At 36.1% G+C, this 26,397-nt stretch overlaps 1 pseudogene; it reads left to right on the forward strand.

Annotated features, from left to right (window-relative positions):
- The first annotated feature begins 19,522 nt into the window (after window positions 1–19,522).
- Window positions 19,523–21,477, forward strand: LOC131636337 (heat shock cognate 70 kDa protein-like; annotated as a pseudogene).
- Window positions 21,478–26,397: the final 4,920 nt, after the last annotated feature.

Below are 26,397 nucleotides of genomic sequence, written 5' to 3' on the forward strand. Positions count from 1 at the left end.
AAACTGAATAAAAAGAGGGAAAATTTGGCGGAATATAATTTTTTGGGCTTGGTGAAGTCAAAATTATAGGCCGCAGTTTTACTTTGTGGCTTAAAATATCTACAGTTAAATAACCGTGGATAGTTGAAGGAAAGGCCATAGTTTCGTAGTCTGGATTCAATGTTTTCAAACATTAGTCTACGCTTATAAAACTCAGGCAAAATCATATATATGGCCACAGTTTCTGAGTTGTGGAAAAATTTAGCGTGGCCGTAGACCTTTTTTCTTGTAGTGATCTCTGGTACTAAAAGGAGCATTATCATAGAAGATAGGAATGTTACTCTCATATATTTGATAATCTTCTAGCTGACTCTTCATCCAGAGCATTTGTGTGCTACAACCAGCAGCAGCAACATATTCTGCTTCTGTTGTTGAGAGGGAAATGGTAGCTTGCTTCTTGCTGTACCAGGAGATCAGATGACTTCCTAGAAATTGACAACTTCCAGAAGTACTCTTCCTTTCAATTCTATCTCCAGCATAGTCAGCATCACAATATCCTACTAAGTTGTATTATTTAGATCTTCTGTAGACTAAACCAACATTAGTAGTAACTTTCAGATACCTCAAAATTCTCTTAACAGCAGTTAAGTGAGATTCTCTAGGATCTGATTGGAATCTAGCACACAAACAAACACTGAAAAGAATGTCAGGTCTAGAAGCAGTTAAATATAAAAGAGATCCAATCATACCTCTGTACAACTTCTGATCAACCTTCTTACTTACCTCATCCTTACCTAGAACACATGTTGGATGCATAGGAGTTTTGGCTTCTTTGCTTTCAGAAAGATTAAACTTCTTCAGAAGTTCTTTCACATACTTCGTTTGATGAACATAAGTTCCATCAGAAGTTTGATTGATTTGAATCCCAAGAAAATACTTGAGTTCACCCATCATACTCATTTCAAATTCAGCCTGCATAGACTTAGCAAACTCCTTTCCAAGTGAAGCATTAGATGTTCCAAAAATAATATCATCAACATAAATTTGACAAATTAAAATGTCCTTCTTAGATGTTTTACAGAAGAGAGTCGTATCCACTTGTCCTCTAGTGAAACCATTGTCCAGAAGGAAAGAACTTAATCTTTCGTACCAAGCTCTATGAGCTTGCTTCAATCCATACAATGATTTCTTAAGTTTGAAAACATGTTCTGGAGACTTAGAGTCTTCAAAACCAGGAGGCTGGTGGACATAGACTTCCTCATCTATATAACCATTTAAGAAGGCACTCTTAACATCCATCTGATACAGAGTGATGTTATGCTGAGTGGCAAAAGAAATTAATAAGCGAATAGATTCTAACCTGGCCACTGGTGCAAAGGTTTCTGTATAGTCAATCCCTTCTTGCTGACTATATCCCTGAGCCACCAGTCTGGCTTTGTTTCTTACCACTTCTCCCTTCTCACTAAGCTTGTTTCTAAACACCCACTTTGTACCAATGATGTTGAATCCTTTTGGTCTTGGAACCAAATCCCATACATCATTCCTTGTAAACTGATTTAGTTCTTCTTGCATGGAAATTATCCAGTCTGCATCTTCTAGAGCTTGATCAACAGAAGTTGGCTCGATCAAAGAAACAAGACCTAATTGACATTCTGCATTGTTCTTAAGGAATGCTGTTGTTCTGATAGGATCATCTTTCTTCCCAAGGATCACATCTTCTGAGTGAGCTGAGGTGAGTCTAGAAGATCTTCTGACTGTTGGCTCTTCAGAAATTCTGAGATTCTCTAAAGATGCAGCAACTTGATCTTCTGATTCTTTGCTTCTAAATTTTCAGCTTCTAAAACTTTGCTTCTTAGTTCTACAGCTTCTGATATATCAATATCTATATCTGCAAAATTCTTAAACTGCTTTGACTTTTCAAGACCAAGCTTATCATCAAATCTGATATTGATTGATTCTTCTACAACCAATATTTCAGTATTGTATACTCTATAGCCTTTAGAGCGTTCAGAATATCCAAGAAGGAAACATTTTTGTTCCTTAGAATCAAACTTACCAAGATGATCTTTAGTATACAGAATAAAACAGACACATCCAAAAGGATGAAAATATGAAATGTTGGGTTTTCTGTTCTTCCACAATTCATAAGGAGTCTTATTTAGAATAGGTCTTATAGAGATTCTATTCTGAATATAACATGCAGTGTTTATTGCTTCTGCCCAGAAGTGTTTAGCCATATTGGTTTCATTGATCATGGTTCTGGCCATTTCTTGTAGAGTCTTATTCTTTCGCTCTACAACTCCATTTTGCTGTGGAGTTCTAGGGCAAGAGAAATCATGGGCAATACCATTTTCTTTGAAGAACTCCTCAAAGAATCTGTTCTCAAATTCACCACCATGATCACTTCTGACCTTTATGATTTTGCACTCCTTCTCAGATTGAATCTGAGTGCAAAATTCAAAGAACACTGAATGAGACTCATCCTTGTGTTTTAAGAACTTTACCCATGTCCAGCGGCTATAATCATCTACGATGACTATTCCATATTTCTTCCCTCTGACAGATGCTGTTTTGATTGGTCCAAACAGATCAATGTGCAGAAGTTCTAACGGCCTTGAGGAAGAGACAACATTTTTAGATTTGAATGCAGGTCTGGAGAACTTGCCCTTCTGACATGCTTCACAAAGAGCATCTGATTTGTATTTCAGATTTGGGAGTCCTCTGACCAGATTTAGTTTGTTAATCTGAGAAATCTTTCTCAAACTAGCATGTCCTAATCTTCTGTGCCAGACCCATTGCTCTTCAGAAACAGACATAAGGCAAGTCACCTTCTGCTTCTCAAGATCTGAAAGATCAATCTTATAAATGTTGTTCTTTCTCTTGCCTGTAATTAGGATTGAGCCATCCTTCTGACTTACAGCCTTCCAAGACTTTTGATTGAAGATTATGTCATAACCATTGTCACTTAATTGACTTATGGACAATAAATTATGCGCTAATCTTTCTACAAGAAGTACATTAGTTATGGAAGGAGAGTTACCAATACTTATGGTTCAAGAGCCAATAATTTTGCCCTTCTGATCTCCTCCAAACTTGACTTCTCCACCAGACTTAAGCACCAGGTCTTGGAACATAGACCTTCTTCCCGTCATGTGTCGCGAGCACCCAGAGTCCAGGTACCATGACATTTTGTGCTTTGTCTTCTTTGCTGCTAAGGATATCTACAACAGAAATTATCTTCTCCTTAGGTACCCACAATTTCTTGGGTCCTTTCTTGTTAGTTTTCCTCAAGTTCTGATTGAACTTGGGTTTAGCATGATAAGTAACAGGAGGAACAACATGATATTCTTTAGGTTTGGCAGCATGATAATTTTTAGGTTGTGTCACTTGCTTTTTGGTGTGTGTAGTGTTAAAGCTTTTGGCATGTGAAGTGAGCCTAATATCATGTGAGTGGCCATATTTGAACTGATCATACAATGGCTTGTATGTGATTTTCAAATCATCAACAGGTTCAAATTTGTGTGAGGTATCACCCTCATAGCCAAAACCAAACCTTTTGTTTCCAGAAACACCATATATCATAGAAGCAAGATGACTTCTGCCAATACTTCTAGATAGGAACTTTCAGAAGCTCGAGTCATATTCTTTCAGAATATGATTGAGACTAGGAATGGATTTTTCTGATTCAGAAGGAGATCCACTATCTTTGGATAATTTTAAAACTTTTTCCTTCAGTTCAGAATTTTCCACTTCCAGCTTCTTAGTTTCAAATTCAAATTGCTTTTTCAGCTTTTTGTATTTGATACTAAGATGAGCCTTGAGTTCCAGAAGTTCAGTTAAACTGGAAACTAACTCTTCTCTAGAAAGTTCAGAAAATACCTCTTCAGAATCTGATTCTGATGTAGATTCTAATCCATCATCCACTGTGGCCATCAGTGCAAGATTTGCTTGCTCTCCTTCAGAGTCTGATTCTGATTCTGATTCAGAATCATCCCATGTTACCATAAGACCTTTCTTCTTATGAAACTTCTTCTTGGGATTCTCCTTCTGAAGTTTTGGACATTCATTCTTGAAGTGTCCAGGCTCATTGCACTCATAGCAGATGACCTTCTTCTTGTCAGATCTTCTGCCTCCAGAAGATTCTCCTCTTTCAGGCTTCTTTGAACTTCTGAAGCTCTTGAACTTCCTTTGCTTTCTCTTCTAGAGATGGTTTACCCTTCTGGAGATCATGGACAGTTCATCTTCTTCTTCTGATTCTGATTCTTCAGAATCTACTTCTTCAGCCTGAAAAGTGTTAGTGCATTTTTTATAATTAGATTTTAATGCAATAGACTTACCTTTCTTCTGAGGCTCATTTGCATCCAGCTCTATCTCATGGCTTCTTAAGGCACTGATTAGCTCTTCCAAAGAGACTTCATTAAGATTCTTTGCTATCTTGAATGTAGTCACCATTGGACCCCATCTTCTGGGCAAGCTTCTGATGATCTTCTTTACATGATCAACCTTGGTGTAGCCTTTGTCCAAGACTCTTAATCCAGCAGTTAGCGTTTGAAATCTTGAAAACATTTTCTCAATATTTTCATCATCCTCCATCTTGAAGGCTTCATATTTTTGGATTAGGGCAAAAGCTTTGGTCTCCTTGACTTGAACATTTCCTTCATGGGTCATTCTCAATGACTCATATATATCATAGGCAGTTTCCCTGTTAGATATCTTCTCATACTCAGCATGAGAGATAGCATTCATCAAAACAGTCCTACATTTATGATGATTTTTGAAAAGCTTCTTTTGATCATCATTCATTTCTTGTCTTGTAAGCCTTACGCCAGTAGCTTTCACTGGATGTTTGTAACCATCCATCAGAAGATCCCATAAGTCACCATCTAGACCAAGGAAGTAACTTTCAGGTTTATCTTTCCAGTATTCAAAGTTTTCACCATCAAATACTGGTGGTATAGTATAACCATTGTTACCATTTCCATTGTATTACTCAGCTGAGCCAGATGTAGATGTATGTGATGGATCTTCACCATCCATCTTGTACTGAAGCGTTTTTCTCTTCCTGAATCTTTTCTAAACACGTTTAAGTGCTTGCACCTTAGAACCGGCGCTCTGATGCCAATTGAAGGATAGAAAAACACTTAGAAAGGGGGGGGGGTTTGAATAAGTATAGCTTTAAAACTTGTAAGATAAAAACTATTTGCACAATGATTTTTATCCTGGTTTGTTGTTAACTAAACTACTCCAGTCCACCCCCTTGGAGTGATTTACCTCACCTGAGGATTTAATCCACTAATCACACAAGATTACAATGGTTTTCCACTTAGACAACTTTTAAGTCTTCTAGAGTATACTGATCACAACCTGATCACTCTAGGAACAATCTGCTTAGATACCCTCTAAGACTTTCTAGAGTATTCTGATCAACAACCTGATCACTCTAGTAGGGGTGGCAATAAAATCCATTAAGAGAATATCCATCCAATCCATCCAATAACTTATCCATCCAATCCATCCATTAAACAAAAAGCAAATTTAATGGATTAGTCCAATCCATCCATAAAACTTCATGGATGGATTTAATCCATCCATCTCATTTTATAAATCCATTGGATTTTAGTTTATTATTTATTAAATTAACTTTTTACTAAAAAAACATGAAAAATCTAAAATTAAACAATTCCTTAACATTTTTGTTTCTCACAATATTCACAGCCATTTGTTTTTCTTTCCTGTATGTTAATGTTAAAAAAATGAACGGATCAGGACATAAATATTCAACAATTTATTTTTTTTTATTTACATACTATAGTATACTACGGTACCATGTAGATTTAATTTAATATGCATAGGGTGGTTTGTTTTCTCCTAAACAAAATTAATAATGCTGATACTTAAATGATTTTGTCTATATTAGTATTAGCATTAAAATTGCTTAATTGTTACACATTGAATTTATTGAATTAAACATTCACGTTAAATTTGTTTAACTGGTATATACATTGAATTTTAATTTTCTCTTTAATAGAATAGTTTATGGAGAAGTAACAAACTGGTATATGCATTGAATTTTTATTTTCTTTTCAATAGAATAGTTTATGGAGAAGTTAGTTGGTTAAAATTAGAAAGTTAATTAAAAAGTAAAGTTAATTAAGACGTTGGTTGATTAGAATTAGATACAGATATAAATATTTATAATTTAAAAATTTTAAAAAAAGTTTCATAAAAAAATTGTTTTCGTAAAATTAATTGAAATTTTTTTTAAAAAATATCGATGTTAATTTTACGGATGGATGGATATCCATCCATTAGAAATACTTAATGGATGGATTGGATGGATTATATCCCTTGGTGGATGGATTGGATTGGATTTTTCAAAAGAAAGTTTAGTGGATTGTTAATGGATTAATGGATCGTTTTGATCCATCCATTAACAATCCAATCCAAATCCATCCAATCCATCCATTTTGCCACCCCTACACTCTAGTTCTTACAACTTAATGTAAACAAATTCTAAGAGTTACAATGCTTCTAATAAAGCTATTATCACAACTGTGATATTCTCTTAAGTTTAAGCTTAATCTCACTAATATATTACAACAGCAATGTAGTGAGGTTGATGAAGTTTGAGAGCTTTTGATTTGAACAGCGTTTCAGCAAGTTTGTTCAGAGTTCGTGATTCGTAACCTTGCTTCTCATCAGAACTTCATATTTATAGGCGCTTGAGAAGATGACCGTTGGGAGCATTTTTGCGTATTCCGTACAGCATTGCAATTTATGTTTCACTCTTTTGTCAACTACCTCGAGCCTTGCTTTCACTGTGTCTACTGACGTTGCCTTTCATAGCTTTCAACGTTCCTTTTGTCAGTCAGCGTAGCCTGCCAGTTAGTACTTGCATCTGATCTGATGTTTGTGTGAACAACGTTTGAATATCATCAGAGTCAAACAGCTTGGTGCAGAGCATCTTCTTGTCTTCTGACCTTGAAGTGCTTCTGAGCGTGATACCATGAGAACCTCAGTGCTTCTGCTTCTGATCTCAAGTCCTTCTGATGCTTTCATAGACCATGTTCTGATTCTGCTTGACCATCTTCTGATGTCTTGCCAGACCATGTTCTGATGTTGCATGCTGAACCTTCTGAGTCAGTGCTTCTTGCGCTGATTTTGTGCATACTCTTTATATAATTCCTGAAATGGAAATTGCATAGTATTAGAGTACCACATTATCTCATACAAAATTCATATACATTGTTATCATCAAAACTAAGAATATTGATCAGAACAAATCTTGTTCTAACAATTTGTACTTTATTATTTGGTTATGCTATTATCTTTGTATACATACATTGTCTACTAACCCCACATGCATGAGATATTCATCTATCATCACATCATACTCATACATACATGATATGATCTTGAGGTATGTCATCCCTTTTATTCATCAATGATTTATACTTGAGTTGCTTACATACATGGATATCCTAACCCACTCTTAATTGCATCCATGATGCACATAACATGTCTCATAAATAACTTGAGATACTCACTCTTAATGCTTTCTTGAGATGAATGATTCCTCATTATTGCTAAAAAAACCAAAGGAATAAGAATGATATTGACTAAAATTGTCAAGGTACTAACTCATATTTCCCCCTCTTTCAATTTATGCTTAGTATTGTTAAAGCTTAGCAGCCTCCCTATTTTAAAATGGTTTTGTATTGTTAAAGCTCAATCTATTTTAAAATCAACCCTAGTTTTGTATTGTTAAAGCTTAACCACCACTCTTGTAACTTATCCTTGCCTTATATTGTTAAAGCTTGACACCTTTTAAAAACATGTTAAGTATTGTTAAAGCTTAACATTTTAAAAAGCTGTTGTGTATTGTTAAAGCTCAACGCCCAAAAATATTTTTGTCACTTTGCCTCTTTTATTTTCCTTTTAAGGAGAACTACAAAGGCTCTGACTTCCCTATTGCACATATGTAGGCACAAGATGCGATGTCTTGCCGGTCACACTTTTAAATTTCTTTTTTCACCATCCCACTCTATTTCACAAAACAAAAAACAATAATAATATAACAATAATATATATTTTCAAAGAGGTTCCTATAGTACTACAAATGTGAGGGGTGTTAATACCTTCCCCTTGCATAACCAACCTGTAACACTCCATTTATTTTCATAATTTAATTAAATTAAATTAATTGAATTATGAGGAATTAAGCAATTGGGCTTGAGTTGTGGTTAGTAAGGGAGGGGGTGCATTGGTAGGCCCTATTACTAATTAAAATAATTTTATTTTATTCTTAATAAAATAGAAGGAGTGGTAGAATAGAGAAGGTTACAGTATTGGGAAAAGAAGTCTGAACGTGAAAAGAGAAGAGGAACGGAGAAGTGCGACCGAGGAAGAACGAAGAATCAACCTTCAGGTAAGGGGGGACTCTTCCGTTTATCTTCTATTATGGGATTATAGATAATATGATAGAATTGATCGTGTTATCCGTACCAATTGGGTTGTGCTTAGGTTGTAGAAATGTTAGGTTTTGGGAGGATTTACATGTAATGAATATGCTGATTCGTGTAATGGTGTTATTTGGATGGTTTGAATGTATTATAATGTGCTATAATATGTGTTTGTTGCACTGTATGCGAAATCTGATTGGAATGGGTTGAATTGGTAATGATTTGGTGAAGGAAGGGTAAAATCGCAGGCTGTTTTCTGCTATTCGGAGCGCTGGGATTCGCCAGTTCGCGCCGCGTCCAGGAGTTGGCGCCGCGAACAGCTTGGTAGAAGGCCAGGAAGCTTTGTTGCGCTCAGTACGCGCCGCGAACATATGACCGCGCCGCGAAGGCGTAGTTTTTATTCGTTCCGCGCCGCGAACCTTTGTTTGCGCCGCGAAGGCGTAGTTCCTATTCGTTCCGCGCCGCGAACCGTGTGTGGCGCCGCGTGCTGTTAGTTGTTGCGACTGTCCATTTTGAAAAGTTGTAAAGAGGTGTAACTTTTAAACCGTAAACCGGATTTTGGTGTCGTTTCGAGTACAGTGAAGCTAATCAGATAATTTATATAATCAAATGGTGTTTGGAGTTGTGGCTCGAACTATTTTTTTTAAAACACCGAGCTTATTTGTTTGTGGTAGGATATGCTTGTAGGTACACTAATGTATGTTTACCTGTATAATGTTGTGGTTGTAACTGGTGTTTATTATACATGTATTGTTGGTATGAAATATGTGTTTTATTGATGATTATGACATTGATCGGTGTATGTGGGTGATGAGCGTGTTATGGTTGATGCATGCATTCATAATCATTTTGTGGCTGGTCCTTGACGATGGTGGATCAGTGGTAGCTAATTCCCATTGTGTGGAATTAGTGAGTGGGTGTTACCGTATCCTTGACGATGGTGGGTCGGTGAGTTGGGTTATATCCCAGATTTTGGTACCACATGCATGTAGTTGCATTGCATTAGGTTGTTTTGCTATTATAACATGAATGGAAGATTGTCCAATGTTATAATATGCGTTAATTTGGTTGTTTGCTTGATGATTGTATGGTTTGAATCTGATCATAACTGTAATTGGGTGAATGGCATGTGAAATGATATTTTATTATTTATATCTTATAACATTAGTTAAATGTGAATGAGACTCACCCTTACTGTTGTTATTTTTCAGATTGAGGAGTAGCTCTCGTACTTGGTGAGGATTAGCTCGTCAAGTAGTGTTAGAGTCAGTTGGGTCCGTGTCATGCTCTGGTCGTGTAACATTGGGGGCGTCGTTTAGAATTATTTGCTGAACTTTTTATTTTGGATGGATCTTTATGTTGACGTTTTAAGTCTGTGACTTGGCTGTTTGTTATTCAGATGTTAAAGATAATTCCGCTGTGTTAAACATGATGATCTGAATAAATTTTGGTTGACGTTCTCTTTTATGGCATGACATGAGTATTATTGTTTAATTATATGGAAGTTGTAATGCCCTTTTTCATGTTTACTCTGATTATTATTTATTATTTATGCGGGGTATTAGAAGGGTGTTATAATAGTGGTATCAGAGCATTGTCGGTCGTTTGAGTCAGAGTCTTAGTGTCGGTTAATCCCTCGTATGCGATTAGTGTAAGGTTGACACTGTCGATACTTCTTGTTCTAATAAATATTGTTTGATATTTAGCAGAACAATGGCCGGAAGAGGAGGAAGGAACGACGACGCGATTGCTGAGGCTCTCGGTATGATTGCTGGTGTGCTGGGAGGGAATGCCAATGGAGCTGGAATTGGTGCTGACAGGCAGCTGAATAGTTTTCAGAGGAACAACCCTCCATTGTTCAAAGGCACTCACGATCCCGAAGGCGCCCAGAAGTGGCTGAAAGAAATTGAAAGGATCTTCCGGGTGATTGATTGTGACGAAAATCTGAAGGTGAGATATGGGACTCACATGCTGTCTGAAGAAGCTGATGATTGGTGGATGGCTAGTAGGGACGAACTGCAAGTTGCAGGTGTTGTAATCACTTGGGCTGTGTTCAAGAGAGAATTCTTGCGGAGGTACTTTCCTGAGGATGTTAGAGGCAGGAAAGAGATTGAATTTTTGGAGCTGACGCAAGGTAACATGACTGTGCTAGAGTATGCGTCCAAGTTTGTTGAGCTAGCAAAGTATTATGTCAACTACAATAATGATGAGGCTAGTGAATTCTCGAAGTGTGTTAAGTTTGAAAATGGTCTCCGCGATGAGATTAAACAGGGTATCAGATACCAGAGGATTCGCAGGTTTGTCGATTTGGTTGACTACAGCCGAATCTTTGAAGAGGACAATATTAAACTGAAGTCGTCACACTCTCGCGAGTTAGTCGACAGGAAAGGGAAAAAGCATATGGATCGTGGTAAGCCTTATGGTAAGGGTAACCAGAAAGCTGGAGGCTGGAAGAAGCCTAGTGGGGGAGACTCTAGTGCCCCTATTAAGTGCTTCAAGTGTGGGGAACCTGGACATAGCATTCACGAATGCAAAAGTGAGGAAAAGAAGTGCTTTAGATGTGGAAAGGCAGGTCACATTGCTATTGAGTGCAAAGGGAACACTGTAACTTGTTTCAACTGCGGGGAAGAAGGTCATATCAGTCCTAAGTTTCCTAAGCCGAGGAAGAATCAAGCTGGTGGTAAGGTGTTCGCCTTATCTGGTTCAGAGACTACTCCAGATGATCGGTTGATTAAAGGTACGTGTTTTATCCATGGCACTCCTTTAATTGCAATAATAGATACTGGGGCAACTCACTCGTTTATTTCATTGGATTGTGCTAAACGACTGAATTTGGAAATATCTGAGATTAATGGAAGTATGGTCATTGACACTCCTGCGTCGGGTTCAGTGACTACTTCATTTGCTTGTTTGAACTGTCCAATTGATATTTTTGGTAGAGAATTCGGAATGGACTTAGTGTGCCTTCCGTTGGAACGACTTGATGTTATCTTGGGTATGAATTGGTTGCAATTTAATCGGGTTCATATCAATTGTTTCACGAAGACGGTTATTTTCCCTGAAGATGTCAGTGTTGAGGATTTAGCGATGACGGCTAGACAAGTGGATGAAGCAATGAAGGACGGGGCTGTCGTGTTCATGTTGATTGCATCCATGGAAGTGAAAAAGGAAGCGGTGAGTAGTGACTTACCGGTAGTATGTGAATTTCCAGAAGATGTAAGAGAATTGCCGCCAGAAAGGGAGGTAGAATTTGCTATTGAACTAATTCCTGGAACTAATCCTGTGTCAATGGCACCTTATCGTATGTCGGCATCGGAATTGAATGAGTTGAAGAATCAATTGGAAGATTTACTTGAGAAGAAATTTATTCGTCCTAGTGTCTCACCGTGGGGTGCACCGGTGTTACTAGTGAAGAAGAAAGAAGGTTCAATGAGGTTGTGTGTGGATTACAGACAACTCAACAAGGTTACTATCAAGAATCGGTATCCCTTTCCGAGGATTGATGACTTGATGGATCAACTAGTTGGAGCATGTGTGTTCAGCAAAATTGACTTGAGGTCGGGATATCATCAGATTCGGGTGAAGACGGACGATATTCAGAAAACAGCATTTAGAACGAGGTATGGTCATTACGAATATACAGTGATGCCATTTGGAGTAACCAACGCGCCGGGGGTTTTCATGGAGTATATGAATAGGATCTTCCATCCTTATCTGGATCAGTTCGTAGTAGTATTTATTGATGATATTTTAATATATTCTAAGAATGAAGAAGAGCATGCGGATCATCTTAGAGTGGTATTGGAACTATTGAAGGAAAAGAAACTTTTTGCAAAACTGTCAAAGTGTGAGTTCTGTTTAAACGAAGTGAGCTTTCTTGGGCATGTAATTTCTAAGGATGGTATTGCCGTTGACCCAACGAAAGTAGAAGCAGTGTCTCAGTGGGAAGCTCCGAGGTCAGTTTCCGAAATCCGTAGTTTCCTTGGTCTGGCGGGTTACTATAGAAAGTTCATTGAAGGTTTTTCAAAGTTAGCATTACCGTTAACTAAGTTGACTAGGAAGGGTCAAGCGTTTGTTTGGGATTCGAAATGTGAAGAAGGATTCCAAGAGTTGAAGAAGAGGTTGACTAGTGCGCCGATCTTGATTTTGCCGAATCCGGCGGAATCTTTTGTTGTTTATTGTGATGCTTCGTTGTCAAGATTAGGAGGTGTACTGATGCAGAATCAACAGGTAGTCGCTTATGCGTCGAGACAACTCAAGGTGCATGAGAGAAACTATCTGACTCATGACTTAGAGTTGGCAGCAGTGGTATTTGTGTTGAAGTTGTGGAGGCATTACCTATATGGTTCAAGGTTTGAAGTATTTAGTGATCACAAGAGTTTGAAGTACCTCTTTGACCAAAAAGAGTTGAATATGAGACAAAGAAGATGGTTAGAATTTCTCAAGGATTATGATTTTGAACTGAATTATCATCCGGGTAAAGCAAATGTTATTGCCGATTCATTGAGTAGGAAGTCCTTGCATATGTCTATGCTTATGGTGAGAGAATTGGATTTAATTGAGCAATTCCGAGATTTGAGTTTAGTATGTGAAGACACTCCTACCAGTGTTAAATTAGGTATGCTGAAGCTGACTAGTAGTATTCTTGAGGAAATCCGAGAAGGTCAGAAGACTGATGTAGAGTTGGTTGATACGTTGGCTCTGATTAATCAAGATAAAGGAGGTGAATTCAGAATCGACGAGAATGGTATAATGAGGTTTGGTAATCGTGTTTGTGTTCCTGATGTTTCCGAATTGAGGAAGAGTATTCTTGAAGAAGGACATCGTAGCGGATTGAGTATACATCCTGGTGCTACCAAGATGTATCATGACTTAAAGAAGCTGTTTTGGTGGCCTGAAATGAAAAGGAAATAGCTGAATTTGTCTATGCTTGTTTGACTTGCCAGAAGTCGAAGATTGAGCATCAGAAACCGTATGGAGCTATGCAACCGTTATTTATTCCGGAATGGAAGTGGGATAGTATATCTATGGATTTTGTGTCAGGTTTGCCGAGGACGGTGAAGAATTGTGAAGCTATTTGGGTTATTGTAGACAGGTTGACAAAGTCTGCTCACTTTATACCAATGAGAATGGATTACCCAATGGAGAAGCTGGCTCAATTGTATATTGAAAGGATAGTGAGTTTACATGGTATTCCTTCGAGTATCGTGTCAGATAGAGATCCAAGGTTTACATCCAGATTCTGGGAAGGTTTGCAGAGGGCTTTGGGTACTAATCTGAGATTGAGTTCTGCTTATCATCCGCAGACGGATGGACAGACGGAAAGAACTATTCAATCACTAGAAGATTTGTTGCGTGCTTGTGTGTTGGAAAAGGGCGGTGCTTGGGATAGTTATCTACCCTTGATCGAATTTACTTACAATAATAGTTTTCACTCAAGTATTGGTATGGCTCCGTTTGAAGCGTTGTATGGTCGGAGGTGTAGAACGCCTTTATGTTGGTACGAATCTGGCGAAAGTGCTGTGATTGGGCCGGAAATTGTTCAGGAGACAATAGAAGGGATTAAGATGATTAAGGAGAAGATGAAGACTTCTCAGAGTCGGCAGAAGAGTTATCATGATAAAAGAAGAAGGACACTTGAATTTCAAGAAGGAGATCATGTGTTCTTGAGGGTGGCTCCTACAACTGGTGTTGGTAGAGCACTGAAGTCAAGGAAGTTGACTCCGCGTTTTATTGGTCTATTTCAAATTACGGAGAGGGTTGGAGAAGTGGCGTATCGTATTGCGTTGCCACCGACGCTTGCGAATCTGCATGATGTATTCCACGTATCACAGTTGAGGAAATACATTGCTGATCCATCTCATGTGATCCAAGTCGATGATGTACAGGTAAAGGACAATCTGACAGTTGAAACTTTGCCTATGAGGATTGAAGACCGAAGGCTGAAACAATTGCGTGGCAAAGAAATAGCACTGGTCAAAGTAGCTTGGGGAGGACCAGCAGGTGGGAATGTGACTTGGGAATTGGAGAGTCAGATGAAGGATTCCTATCCAGAGTTATTTGCCTAAGGTATGTTTTCGAGGACGAAAACTATTTAGTGGGGGAGAGTTGTAACACTCCATTTATTTTCATAATTTAATTAAATTAAATTAATTGAATTATGAGGAATTAAGCAATTGGGCTTGAGTTGTGGTTAGTAAGGGAGGGGGTGCATTGGTAGGCCCTATTACTAATTAAAATAATTTTATTTTATTCTTAATAAAATAGAAGGAGTGGTAGAATAGAGAAGGTTACAGTATTGGGAAAAGAAGTCTGAACGTGAAAAGAGAAGAGGAACGGAGAAGTGCGACCGAGGAAGAACGAAGAATCAACCTTCAGGTAAGGGGGGACTCTTCCGTTTATCTTCTATTATGGGATTATAGATAATATGATAGAATTGATCGTGTTATCCGTACCAATTGGGTTGTGCTTAGGTTGTAGAAATGTTAGGTTTTGAGAGGATTTACATGTAATGAATATGCTGATTCGTGTAATGGTGTTATTTGGATGGTTTGAATGTATTATAATGTGCTATAATATGTGTTTGTTGCACTGTATGCGAAATCTGATTGGAATGGGTTGAATTGGTAATGATTTGGTGAAGGAAGGGTAAAATCGCAGGCTGTTTTCTGCTATTCGGAGCGCTGGGATTCGCCAGTTCGCGCCGCGTCCAGGAGTTGGCGCCGCGAACAGCTTGGTAGAAGGCCAGGAAGCTTTGTTGCGCTCAGTACGCGCCGCGAACATATGACCGCGCCGTGAAGGCGTAGTTTTTATTCGTTCCGCGCCGCGAACCTTTGTTTGCGCCGCGAAGGCGTAGTTCCTATTCATTCCGCGCCGCGAACCGTGTGTGGCGCCGCGTGCTGTTAGTTGTTGCGACTGTCCATTTTGAAAAGGTGTAAAGAGGTGTAACTTTTAAACCGTAAACCGGATTTTGGTGCCGTTTCGAGTACAGTGAAGCTAATCAGATAATTTATATAATCAAATGGTGTTTGGAGTTGTGGCTCGAACTATTTTTTTTTTAAAACACCGAGCTTATTTGTTTGTGGTAGGATATGCTTGTAGGTACACTAATGTATGTTTACCTGTATAATGTTGTGGTTGTAACTGGTGTTTATTATACATGTATAATTGGTATGAAATATGTGTTTTATTGATGATTATGACATTGATCGGTGTATGTGGGTGATGAGCATGTTATGGTTGATGCATGCATTCATAATCATTTTGTGGCTGGTCCTTGACGATGGTGGATCAGTGGTAGCTAATTCCCATTGTGTGGAATTAGTGAGTGGGTGTTACCGTATCCTTGACGATGGTGGGTCGGTGAGTTGGGTTATGTCCCAGATTTTGGTACCACATGCATGTAGTTGCATTGCATTAGGCTGTTTTGCTATTATAACATGAATGGAAGATTGTCCAATGTTATAATATGCGTTAATTTGGTTGTTTGCTTGATGATTGTATGGTTTGAATCTGATCATAACTGTAATTGGGTGAATGGCATGTGAAATGATATTTTATTATTTATATCTTATAACATTAGTTAAATGTGAATGAGACTCACCCTTACTGTTGTTATTTTTCAGATTGAGGAGTAGCTCTCGTACTTGGTGAGGATTAGCTCGTCAAGTAGTGTTAGAGTCAGTTGGGTCCGTGTCATGCTCTGGTCGTGTAACACTGGGGGCGTCGTTTAGAATTATTTGCTGAACTTTTTATTTTGGATGGATCTTTATGTTGACGTTTTAAGTCTGTGACTTGGCTGTTTGTTATTCAGATGTTAAAGATAATTCCGCTGTGTTAAACATGATGATCTGAATAAATTTTGGTTGACGTTCTCTTTTATGGCATGACATGAGTATTATTGTTTAATTATATGGAAGTTGTAATGCCCTTTTTCATGTTTACTCTGATTATTATTTATTATTTATGCGGGGTATTAGAAGGGTGTTACACAACCCCTGAACCTAAGATCTCTGTTTATTTTATTTGTTTTGATTTAAAAACTTCTTTGGGTTTTATTTCGCTCTTTTTCCCATTTCTTTTGGAAACAATAAAGCGCGGTGGCAACTTTCACTATAATATGAGCTGAGTCAATCCAATGGCTTCGGTCTCAATTTTTCATCGCTACACAATTTTGTTAGTCTTTGCTCATGGATATCATTGTTTTCCGATGGACCTCTTGGTTTCTCTACCATTGTAACATACCACATCATTTGCTGGCGCTAAGATTCAAACTCATGTAATGTAGGAACTTTCACCACGATTGATCTATCAATCCATGGTAATATGTAAACTATTTTTTTTTAAATAAAAAAATAATGGTGCTTAATTTTAGAGATGTCACCACAGTTCCTCAAAGAATCGTGGTAAAATAGACGTCGTAGTATATACTTTTTGTAGTAGTATGTTTTCTTATAATCATGAGTGTCATGTCCATAACAACCACAATTGGAGTAAATAATATGGAGACCTTCATATTATACGTTGTACCAGTGACCTTCAGTGACTCCTTGGCCTGTAGTGAAAATATCCTAGGAGGCTTAGATAACTTTCGTTCGATCGCTTGACCACCAGTGGTGGCCTGGAAACGGCAAAAAGAAAGGGCTCCATGCGGGTTCCTTCCAACTTTACTTATAAACAAAAATCTTTTAAATTTTTTTAGCTTTAAATATAAATAAATGGTAATTACTTAATTTTGTTAATTGAATAACTTAATTATGATAAATTCTTTAGTATCTATCTTTTATATATATATATATATATATATATATATATATATATATATATATATATATATATATATATATATATATATATATATATATATATATATATATATATATATATATATATGGCATATCATATGAGAATGATTTTTTTATATGAGAATGTGAGAATGAATCTGAACCATTGGATTTTAAAATAAATGGTGGAGATTATATGTGAATCTTTTTTTTCTCTCTCCTACTTCATTTATTTTAATAATGGAGGAGAGAGAAAAAAGATACACACATAATCTCCACCATTTATTTTAAAATCCAATGGTTCAGATTCATTCTCACATTCTCATATAAAAAAGTCATTCTCATATTATATGCCATATATATATATATATATATATATATATATATATATATATATATATATATATATATATATATATATATATATATATATATATATATATATATATATATATATATATTATAAGCAATGGGATTAAAAAGGAGTATTATGGATACTCCGAACCGAAACATACAAAAGGAAAACTCCTACTACTCAAAACAACTGAGAGGTAGGATATTCCAAATATGAAAGTTACAATTATCCTTAATGACATAATACGATTGAAGTCAATTCCAAGATAAAAAATGATACCCGACATGCATTCGGTAAAACTAAAAGACTCATTTCTAAAAATGAGCGCATTACGCCTCAACCAAATATTCCACGACGTAGCTAGCCAAATAACCGCAATGATAAATCTCTTGGCTTTAACCTTCACCTTCTCAAAGAAACCAAAAAACCCCTCGAATTCCTCCAAGACTAAATTGTCAATCGGACCAATAATCCATTCGAAAACCTTCCTCCACATACTCGAAATGACAAAACAACCACCTAGAAGATGAGATAAATTTTCCTCCTCCAATTGGCAAAAAACACAGCATATCCCTCCATCTACCAAAGAAATGCCTCTTTTTAATAATTGATCCTTCGTGGCTAATCTATTATAGAAAATTCTCCACCCGAAAAAAAGGATTTTAAGAGGCGCTTTAATCCTCCAAAGAAATCCAATTTTCTTAAGAATAGAAGAGTTTAAGGGGGTCCTTTAAGCTTTTCATAGAATCTATCATAGCAAGAATTTACCTTAAAAACTCCTTCATTGTTACAGCTCCATGTAAAACTGTCTTTAATCCCTTCCGTAGGCCAAAAATAAGCAAGTTGTTCGATCATCTCCTTCCATAAAAAACCGCAACTGCTGCTAATGTGAAACATGTCTTCAGCCGAATTCCAGCACCATCCTGTTTCGGTAATGCTGCCAGCTTCCGCTACCGCTACAGAATCGTTCTTTGCATTCACGAAAAGCTCCGAAAAATGATACATCAAAGTTGGCTGCCCCGACCAAGTGCTGTACCAGAAGGGGACAACAGTAGGAGTGGCAAACGGGCATGCCCTCCCGTTTAGGCCCGCCCCGCAAAAGCCCGCGAAAAAACGGGGCTGGCATATTAGAGAGTGCGGGTCTAAAACCTTGCCCCGTCCCGCAAAAAAGTGAGGGCGGGCCGGCGGGGCGGGCATATTAGAGAGTGCGGGTCTAAAACCTTGTCCCGCCCCGCAAAAAAGTGAGGGCGGGGCGGGAAAAGCCCGCGGGCATTGAACATTTTAGGCCTAAAAATAGTAAAATTGTATGAAAAAACTCATGCCCGCAAAAGTCCGCAAAAAAACGGGACGGGACGGGGCGGACACACTAAAGGGAGCGGGCCTAAAACCTCCCCCGCCCCGCGAAAAAGTGCATGTAAAATGGGTTTTCCCCGCGGGCCGGCCCATTTTGCCACCCCTAGACAGCAGTGCCGCTACCAATTAAAAATATTTATTTATCACTCTTAATAAACGAAAAAGATGATTTTTTTTTTCTTTTTTATCATTAAGGCCAAAACGAGAAATATACTACTACCTCAATTTAAGGAAAAAGCTAAAAGGAGACGAAATTAGTATAAGATATATTTTCAAGACAAAATTTTCATTATATTTTAATGTAATTTCCAAGAATAAAGAAACTTGTAAGCACATAAGTGCACTGTGCACGCCCTAACTAGTAGAAGCTTAACAGTTTTATTTTTTCTCCCAATTTCCATTCGGAGTATTCTAAGAGACACTTTTTATTGGAACAATAAAAGTTCGTGGATTCTGATAGGAAGACATAAATACTTGTATGGAATACTAAAATAAACATGCGTATATAAAAACCAACCAGAAAAAATATACTACAGCTCTTCATCTTCTAAAGCGTGAATTTGGAAACAGTTTCATTATCTTGAGTGAAAATGGCCAAAAAATGTGAGGGACCTGCCATTGGAATTGATCTTGGCACAACCTATTCATGTGTTGCTGTATGGAAAGATCAAAAGAATGGTGCAGAGATCATATATAATGATCATGGCAACAGAACCACTCCTTCTTTTGTTGCTTTTACTAATGATCAAAGGTTGATTGGTGAAGCTGCAAAAAATCAGGCTGCTTCAAACACACCCAACACTGTCTTTGGTATTTCATCTCTATATATTCTCCCATTGTTTATAAATAATATAATGTTTTTCTGCTCAATTTTCATGAGATTAAAACAAGTTTTATTGATGCAGATGTGAAGAGGTTGATTGGAAGGAAATATAGTGACACTGTTGTTCAGAATGACATACAATTGTGGCCATTTAAGGTTGTTGCTGGGAATGATGACAAACCTGAGATCATAGTTGAATATAAGGGTGAAGAAAAACGTCTTTGTGTGGAAGAAATATCATCTATGATTCTGATGAAGATGCGTGAGATTGCGGAGAAATTTTTGAAGAAACCCGTGAAGAATGCAGTTGTTACCGTGCCTGCTTATTTTAGTGATTCTCAGCGAAAAGCCACGAAAGATGCCTGTGTTATTGCTGGCCTCAATGTGTTGCGGATGATCAATGAACCAACAGCGGCTGCCCTTGCATATGGTCTTCAAGAGAGATTGAATAATGTCGGGAAACGAAATGTGTTCATCTTTGATCTTGGCGGTGGCACTTTCGATGTGTCTCTCCTCACACTCGAACATGATGGGTTTGTTGTGAAAGCCACTGCCGGAGATACACTTCTTGGAGGAGGGGACTTTGATAAAAGAATGGTGAAATATTTAGTGGAGGAGTTTGAGAGGAAGAATAAAGTGGTTATTGATGGGAACTCGAGAGCCCTAAGGAAGTTATGAACTGCTTGTGAAAAGGCTAAGAGGACATTGTCATTCAAAACTGAGACTACAATTGAAATAGATGCTTTATATGATGGAATTGACTTCAATTTGTTAATGACTAGGTCCAAGTTTGAAAAACTCAACATGGACCTGTTTGAAAAGTGCTTGGAAGTTGTGAAGAGGTGCCTTGTTGATGCTAAGATGGCTATCGGTAAAGTGGACGATGTTGTTCTCGTTGGCGGTAGTTCTAGGATTCCCATGGTGCAGCAGCTATTGAAGGACTTTTTCAAAGGGAAGGATCTATGTAGTGACATCAACCCAGATGAGGCTGTTGCTTATGGTGCAGCAGTACAAGCTGCTTTGCTGAGTGAAGGTTTTAAGAATGTTCCAAACTTGGTTTTGCAAGACGTTACACCTTTGTCTCTTGGTACATCCAGAAATGATAATCTCATGACTGTAGTAATCCCTAGGAACACATCTATTCCTGTGAAAAAGACGCTGACTTTTTATACACTCGAAGACGATCAGTATTTTATCACTGTTGATATTTATGAAGGCGAGCGGAAGAGAGCTAGCGAAAACAACTTGTTGGGTTTGTTTCATTTCTCCCTTCCTGAAGCACCTCGCGGTCAGCTTGCTGTCCAAGTAACTTTCTCCATCGATCGCGATGGTATTTTAAACGTGACTGCATATGAAAAAACAAGCGATAATAAACAGGATATTACAATAGATAATATTAATGGGAGGCTTTCAATGGAAGAGATCGAGAGAATGATTCAAGAAGCTAAGGTGTTCAAGGATGAAGACATCAAGTATGAGAAGAAGGTTAGAGCAATGAGTGCTTTGGATGATTATATTTATGAAATGAAGAAAGTAATGAGGAATACTAGTTTGATTTCTAGACTCACTGTTGATGACAAATTGAAGATCAATTCTGCAGTGACCAAGGGAGATGAATTGATTGATAACAAAAACCTACATGAAACATCTGTGTTTGTGGACTTTCTTAGGGAGCTTGAGAGTATCTTTAAATCAGCTATGAAAAAGATTAACAAAGATTAATCTGACCAAGAAAGTGACTGTGATTGTTAATGATCAATTTTTGTTGATTTCATTTCTGTTTTTATGAATTTTGTGTATATTGTTGGACTTGTTTTTCTTGTTTATAAAATATGAAATTTTGAGGTTGTTTGTTTTAATCTATTCTCTTCCAAAGTGCCTCACAGATTTGACATAATAATGCATGAAATAACGTTAGTGCAATTCAAATTGAGCTCGATTCAAACCTGAAAATCATGTATAACCTTAATATTTTTTTGCAGCCAAAATACAATTCATGATATAAATGTACTATTAGAATACAAATAAATATTTTAAAATTGTGACATAATATATCTTATGAATTCCTATAAATATTGCTCAATACACCTTAAATATCTCTCTCAAATCTTATGAATTCCTATAAATATTGTTCTTTAGATGTGAACTTCCAGACGTACCATGTGTATTGTAGTTCATATGTACTGACGCAACAAATGACTAAATGAGTGTGTTTGAAATATTAACATTTTCCCAATCTTCCCAATCTCTTGATGTATATAACACATATGTTTTTTTTTTTTACAAATGTATAACACATGTTAATTCATCACAATGTTAGAAAATCAATTTAAAAAAAACATACGCAATTACCAAGCATGATAGTTAGGGAATTAAAAAAGACCTGGCCACTTCAATCTTCGATATCTTTCAACTATTTTTATTTACTTTATTTTTCTCTAAAACCAAACTTTTTAAGATAATTTTTTTCAAATTATGGTGTTGAAATTGCATAATCCTTACGGATAGGAATATTTTTATAAATATTACTTGACAATATTTTAGCTCATTTACTAAAATATTCATCAAGTTTTGGGCGTCGTCGCTAAGGATTGTTGGTAATTTGAACAATACAATTAAATTATGTTTATGATTTATATTTATTTTAGTTTTTATTTTTCTAGTTTTTATTTTTATTTGTTTTTAATTTTATTTTCTATTTTCGTTATTATTATTAATTTTATTTATTTTAAACTATTCTTGCATATTAGTTATTTTTGAATTGTGTAGCATTATTGAGGTATTTCTCTTTCTTGTTATGTATGTGAGGTAAAGGATCTAACAAATTGCTTTATGATTTAGATGACCGCACATAAAGTGAAAGAGCTCCAAGGAAGAAATGTATTGATGAAATTTGATTTTCAACTTGCTCTATTAGAACAACTCAAAGCTTTATCAAAGCAATTAGGTATCATAAGTTTTCATCAAGCAAATGCAATTCAAATGGGATATTACGATGTGATTTCTATAGTGAAGGTCATGTCAATGACTATTGTGTACAATAGGGATACACTGAAGGGCTCATTATGCTATAAATTTTCCAAAGCCAAATCCTTACTCCGACACTTATGATCCATGGTGGAAAGATCATCCAAATTTTAAATGGAGTAACCATTTATGTCAAAATTTTAATCACACAAATCCTCATAATACATCACCAAGGAAGTTATCTCCTTCATAAGAGACTATGAACTTATTCAGGAAGATGACTCAAAAAAATATTGAAGCAATGAAATCAAATCAGGAAGCAATGAAGAAGAATCAAGAAATGTCGAACAATAACCATCTCCTTTAGAAGAGACTATAAACCCATTCATGAAGATGACTCAATGCATCTTTGATGCAATGAAGTATATTCAAGATAGATCCAACAGCATCCATAAATCATCTTAAACTCAAGGCATTTATCTAAACAAGTGGCAATTCAATCAAGTAAAAGTTTTAATGGTAATACTTTGGATAATACTAGGATTGAAGGTTGTGAAGCTATTGACTTGAGAAACAAAACATTGCCCTCAGTTGCAAACCCTAGGAGTAAGAAAAAATGAATGAAGTTAAAAGAATGATCAAATTGAGAGAGAAGTCAAATATGAATGGAAAGTAGTCGATGAAAGAGAAGTTAAAAAAGAACAAGAAAAAAATGCATGCATGAATCAAGAATAGACAAAAATCCTATAAACGAGGAGGTTTATGTCTTACAACCCTCGGATTTTAAGGACCACGAAAATCCTAATCACTTTTTAAAACTAAAAATAATTCTCTATGGTCTCAAACAAGTTCCTAGAGCTTGGTATGAGAGATTGAGTGGATTTTTCATTAAGCAGGGATTCAATTTTGGAAAAATCGACACCAATTTAGTTATTAGACATAAATCAAAGCATATTCTTTTAGTTCAAATGTATGGGATGGTATCATATTTGGTTCTACTAACGAGTCTCTTTGTCGAGAATTTGCTAGTTTAATGCATGGAGAATTTGAGACGTCTCTTATTAGAGAGAGCTGACTTATTTGTTGGGATTGCAATTCTAGTAAGCTGAGGAAGGCACCTTTATAAGTCAAACCAAATATTGTTAAGTGATTATGAAGTTTGATATGAAAGACTCAAGAAGCATCTCTACACCCCTGTTATCTAATGTGTTTATTGACAAAAATGAACGAGGAGTGGACTTCAAAGTCACCAAGTATAGAGGTATAATCGGATCCTTACTCTATTTGACTGCGAGTAGACCAAATATCAAGTTTAGTGTGTGTATGTGTGCTAGATATCAAGCAACACACAAGGAATCATATTTTAAGATCGTAGAACATATTTTGACGCATCTTAACCGAAATTTACATCACGGTCTTTTGCTTCCTGAAGGTAGTGCTTGTAGCTTAGAAGGCTATTCTAATTCCAATTTAGCGAGGTGCATGTCTGATAGGAAAAGTACTAGTGGTACCTGTCACTTAATTTGAAGGTGTTTAATTTCTTAGCATAGTAAAAAACAACATAGTGTTGATCTTTCTATCGCTAAAGTCGAATATGTAGCTACTGGTAGTTGTTGAGCACAAGTCGTATGGCTAAAGAACAATTTCATGACCATGATTTAAAACTTGGTTTCATTCGTATTAAGTGTGATAGTACTAGTGCGATTAGTCTCAACAAGAATTTGGTACTTCATTCACGAACTAAACACATTGAGATCAGACACCATATTCGTAGAGATCATGCTAAAAAATGAGTCGTTTTTTTTTAATACGTTTACACTAAAAGTAAGCTTACTGACATTTTTATCAAACCATTGTCATCGGGCCCTTTTCAAAAATCATTAGAATAAGCTTTATGTGTTGTTTCATTTTCTATTTATTTTGTTTTCACTAACACAATTTTTTAGCAAATTTTACTTTGTAGCTTACATTGGTTTGTTTCTTAAACTCAATCATTATACGTATTTGCTCTAAGACGAAAAACACATATAACAACGATTGCGAAAGAGCTAAAATAACAGTTAAACAACCATCGTTAGGTATGGTGATGTTGTAAGTGGATTATTTACAATCACGGTGAATTGCCCGTGGTAGTAAACTGGATAGCGCGCTACATATAATCACAGTTGTATTAAACAACCGTTATTGTATGTTTTTGAATAGAATAAAATAAATGCAGCCGCAAAACAACAACAATAACATCAAGAAAAACATCAAGAAGAATAAGAATAATAGCAATAACATCAACAACAATAAAAACAACAAAAACAACAACAACAATAACAACAACAATAACAACAACAAGAACAACAATAATAATAACAAGAACAACAAGAAAAAGAACAACAACAATAAAAAAAAGAACAACAACTAATATTGTTAACTTGAATCCATACTTTCCTTGTTTCATTCAAGTTGGAAAAGAGATGATGGAGTTCTGGAATTTGTTAATGAATGCTACGATGTTTTTGAGTTTTGTTTATGGAAGAAATGATATTTTCAAGCTTGGTTTATTTGAAAAATAATGTTTCATTAATGAAATATGACGTTTTGAGGTAGAAGATGAAGTTCGTCTAAGTTGAAAGTTTCACGCAAATCACTAATGGTATTATCTTGAGCGTTGATAATCACTAAATAAACGACCAAGATTTATTTAAGGACGGTGAAGAAATTTAATAAACACTCTATATACAACAATGATTGCATAAAAAGGTTGTTGTATGTATTTGGGTTAAATATACAAACTCCCCTTTGACCTTCTATCTTCAACGTTAGCATTTTTGGTACAATTTTGGTCTTTTCTTACCCCTATCTTAACTATGGAACTACATGTTTTGTTTACAACTAAACATTTTCAAAAAGCAACGTAAATGAGAGAAAGGTTGTGCCAACTGAAACATTTTAGCCCCTGGTAAAGTTTATTTTTTTATAATCCCCCTCACAATATTCAGATTCCCTCACTATAGCCCTTGTGCACACTGTTTGAGTCCTGATTCCATTTTGCTAGTGACGTGGCAGTCTAGGTAGAATTTTTTTTATTTCTTTATTTACTTTTAAAAATCCACGTGGAATATTATTATTTATTTATTTTTCACTTTTTTAATTATATATATATATATATATATATATTAATATTTCGTTAATATTAAATTTTTTTATTTTTAACTTTTATTCTTAATTTTTTTAATAATATAATTAATTATATTATAAATGTATAAATTATTTATTAAAATATTATAATTGGGCCTAATTGATCTAAACCCCGTTTTCTTTTCCATAGCAGCCCATTAAGAATAAATTAAAATACAGAGTGACAAAGTCATTTATAAACATTTCCATTTTTACATTAAATTTCAATGTGGGATTATAATACTTCAAAACACAAACCTGCTATAGCTCCATTTATAAACAATTCCTTTTTCTTTTCCATAACAGCCCAAATTTTATGTACAAACATTCTTTTGACTAGGGATGACAAGCAAACCCAAACTCGCGAGACCCATCCACACCCGAACTCCAGTCAACGGGTGAAAACCCGCACCCGAAACTCAAAATCACACCCGCTTATATATATATATATATATATATATATATATATATATATATATATATATATATATATATATATATATATAT

Source organism: Vicia villosa, unplaced genomic scaffold, assembly GCF_029867415.1.
Source record: "Vicia villosa cultivar HV-30 ecotype Madison, WI unplaced genomic scaffold, Vvil1.0 ctg.001698F_1_1, whole genome shotgun sequence".
In the NCBI taxonomy this organism is placed as follows: Eukaryota; Viridiplantae; Streptophyta; class Magnoliopsida; order Fabales; family Fabaceae; genus Vicia; species Vicia villosa.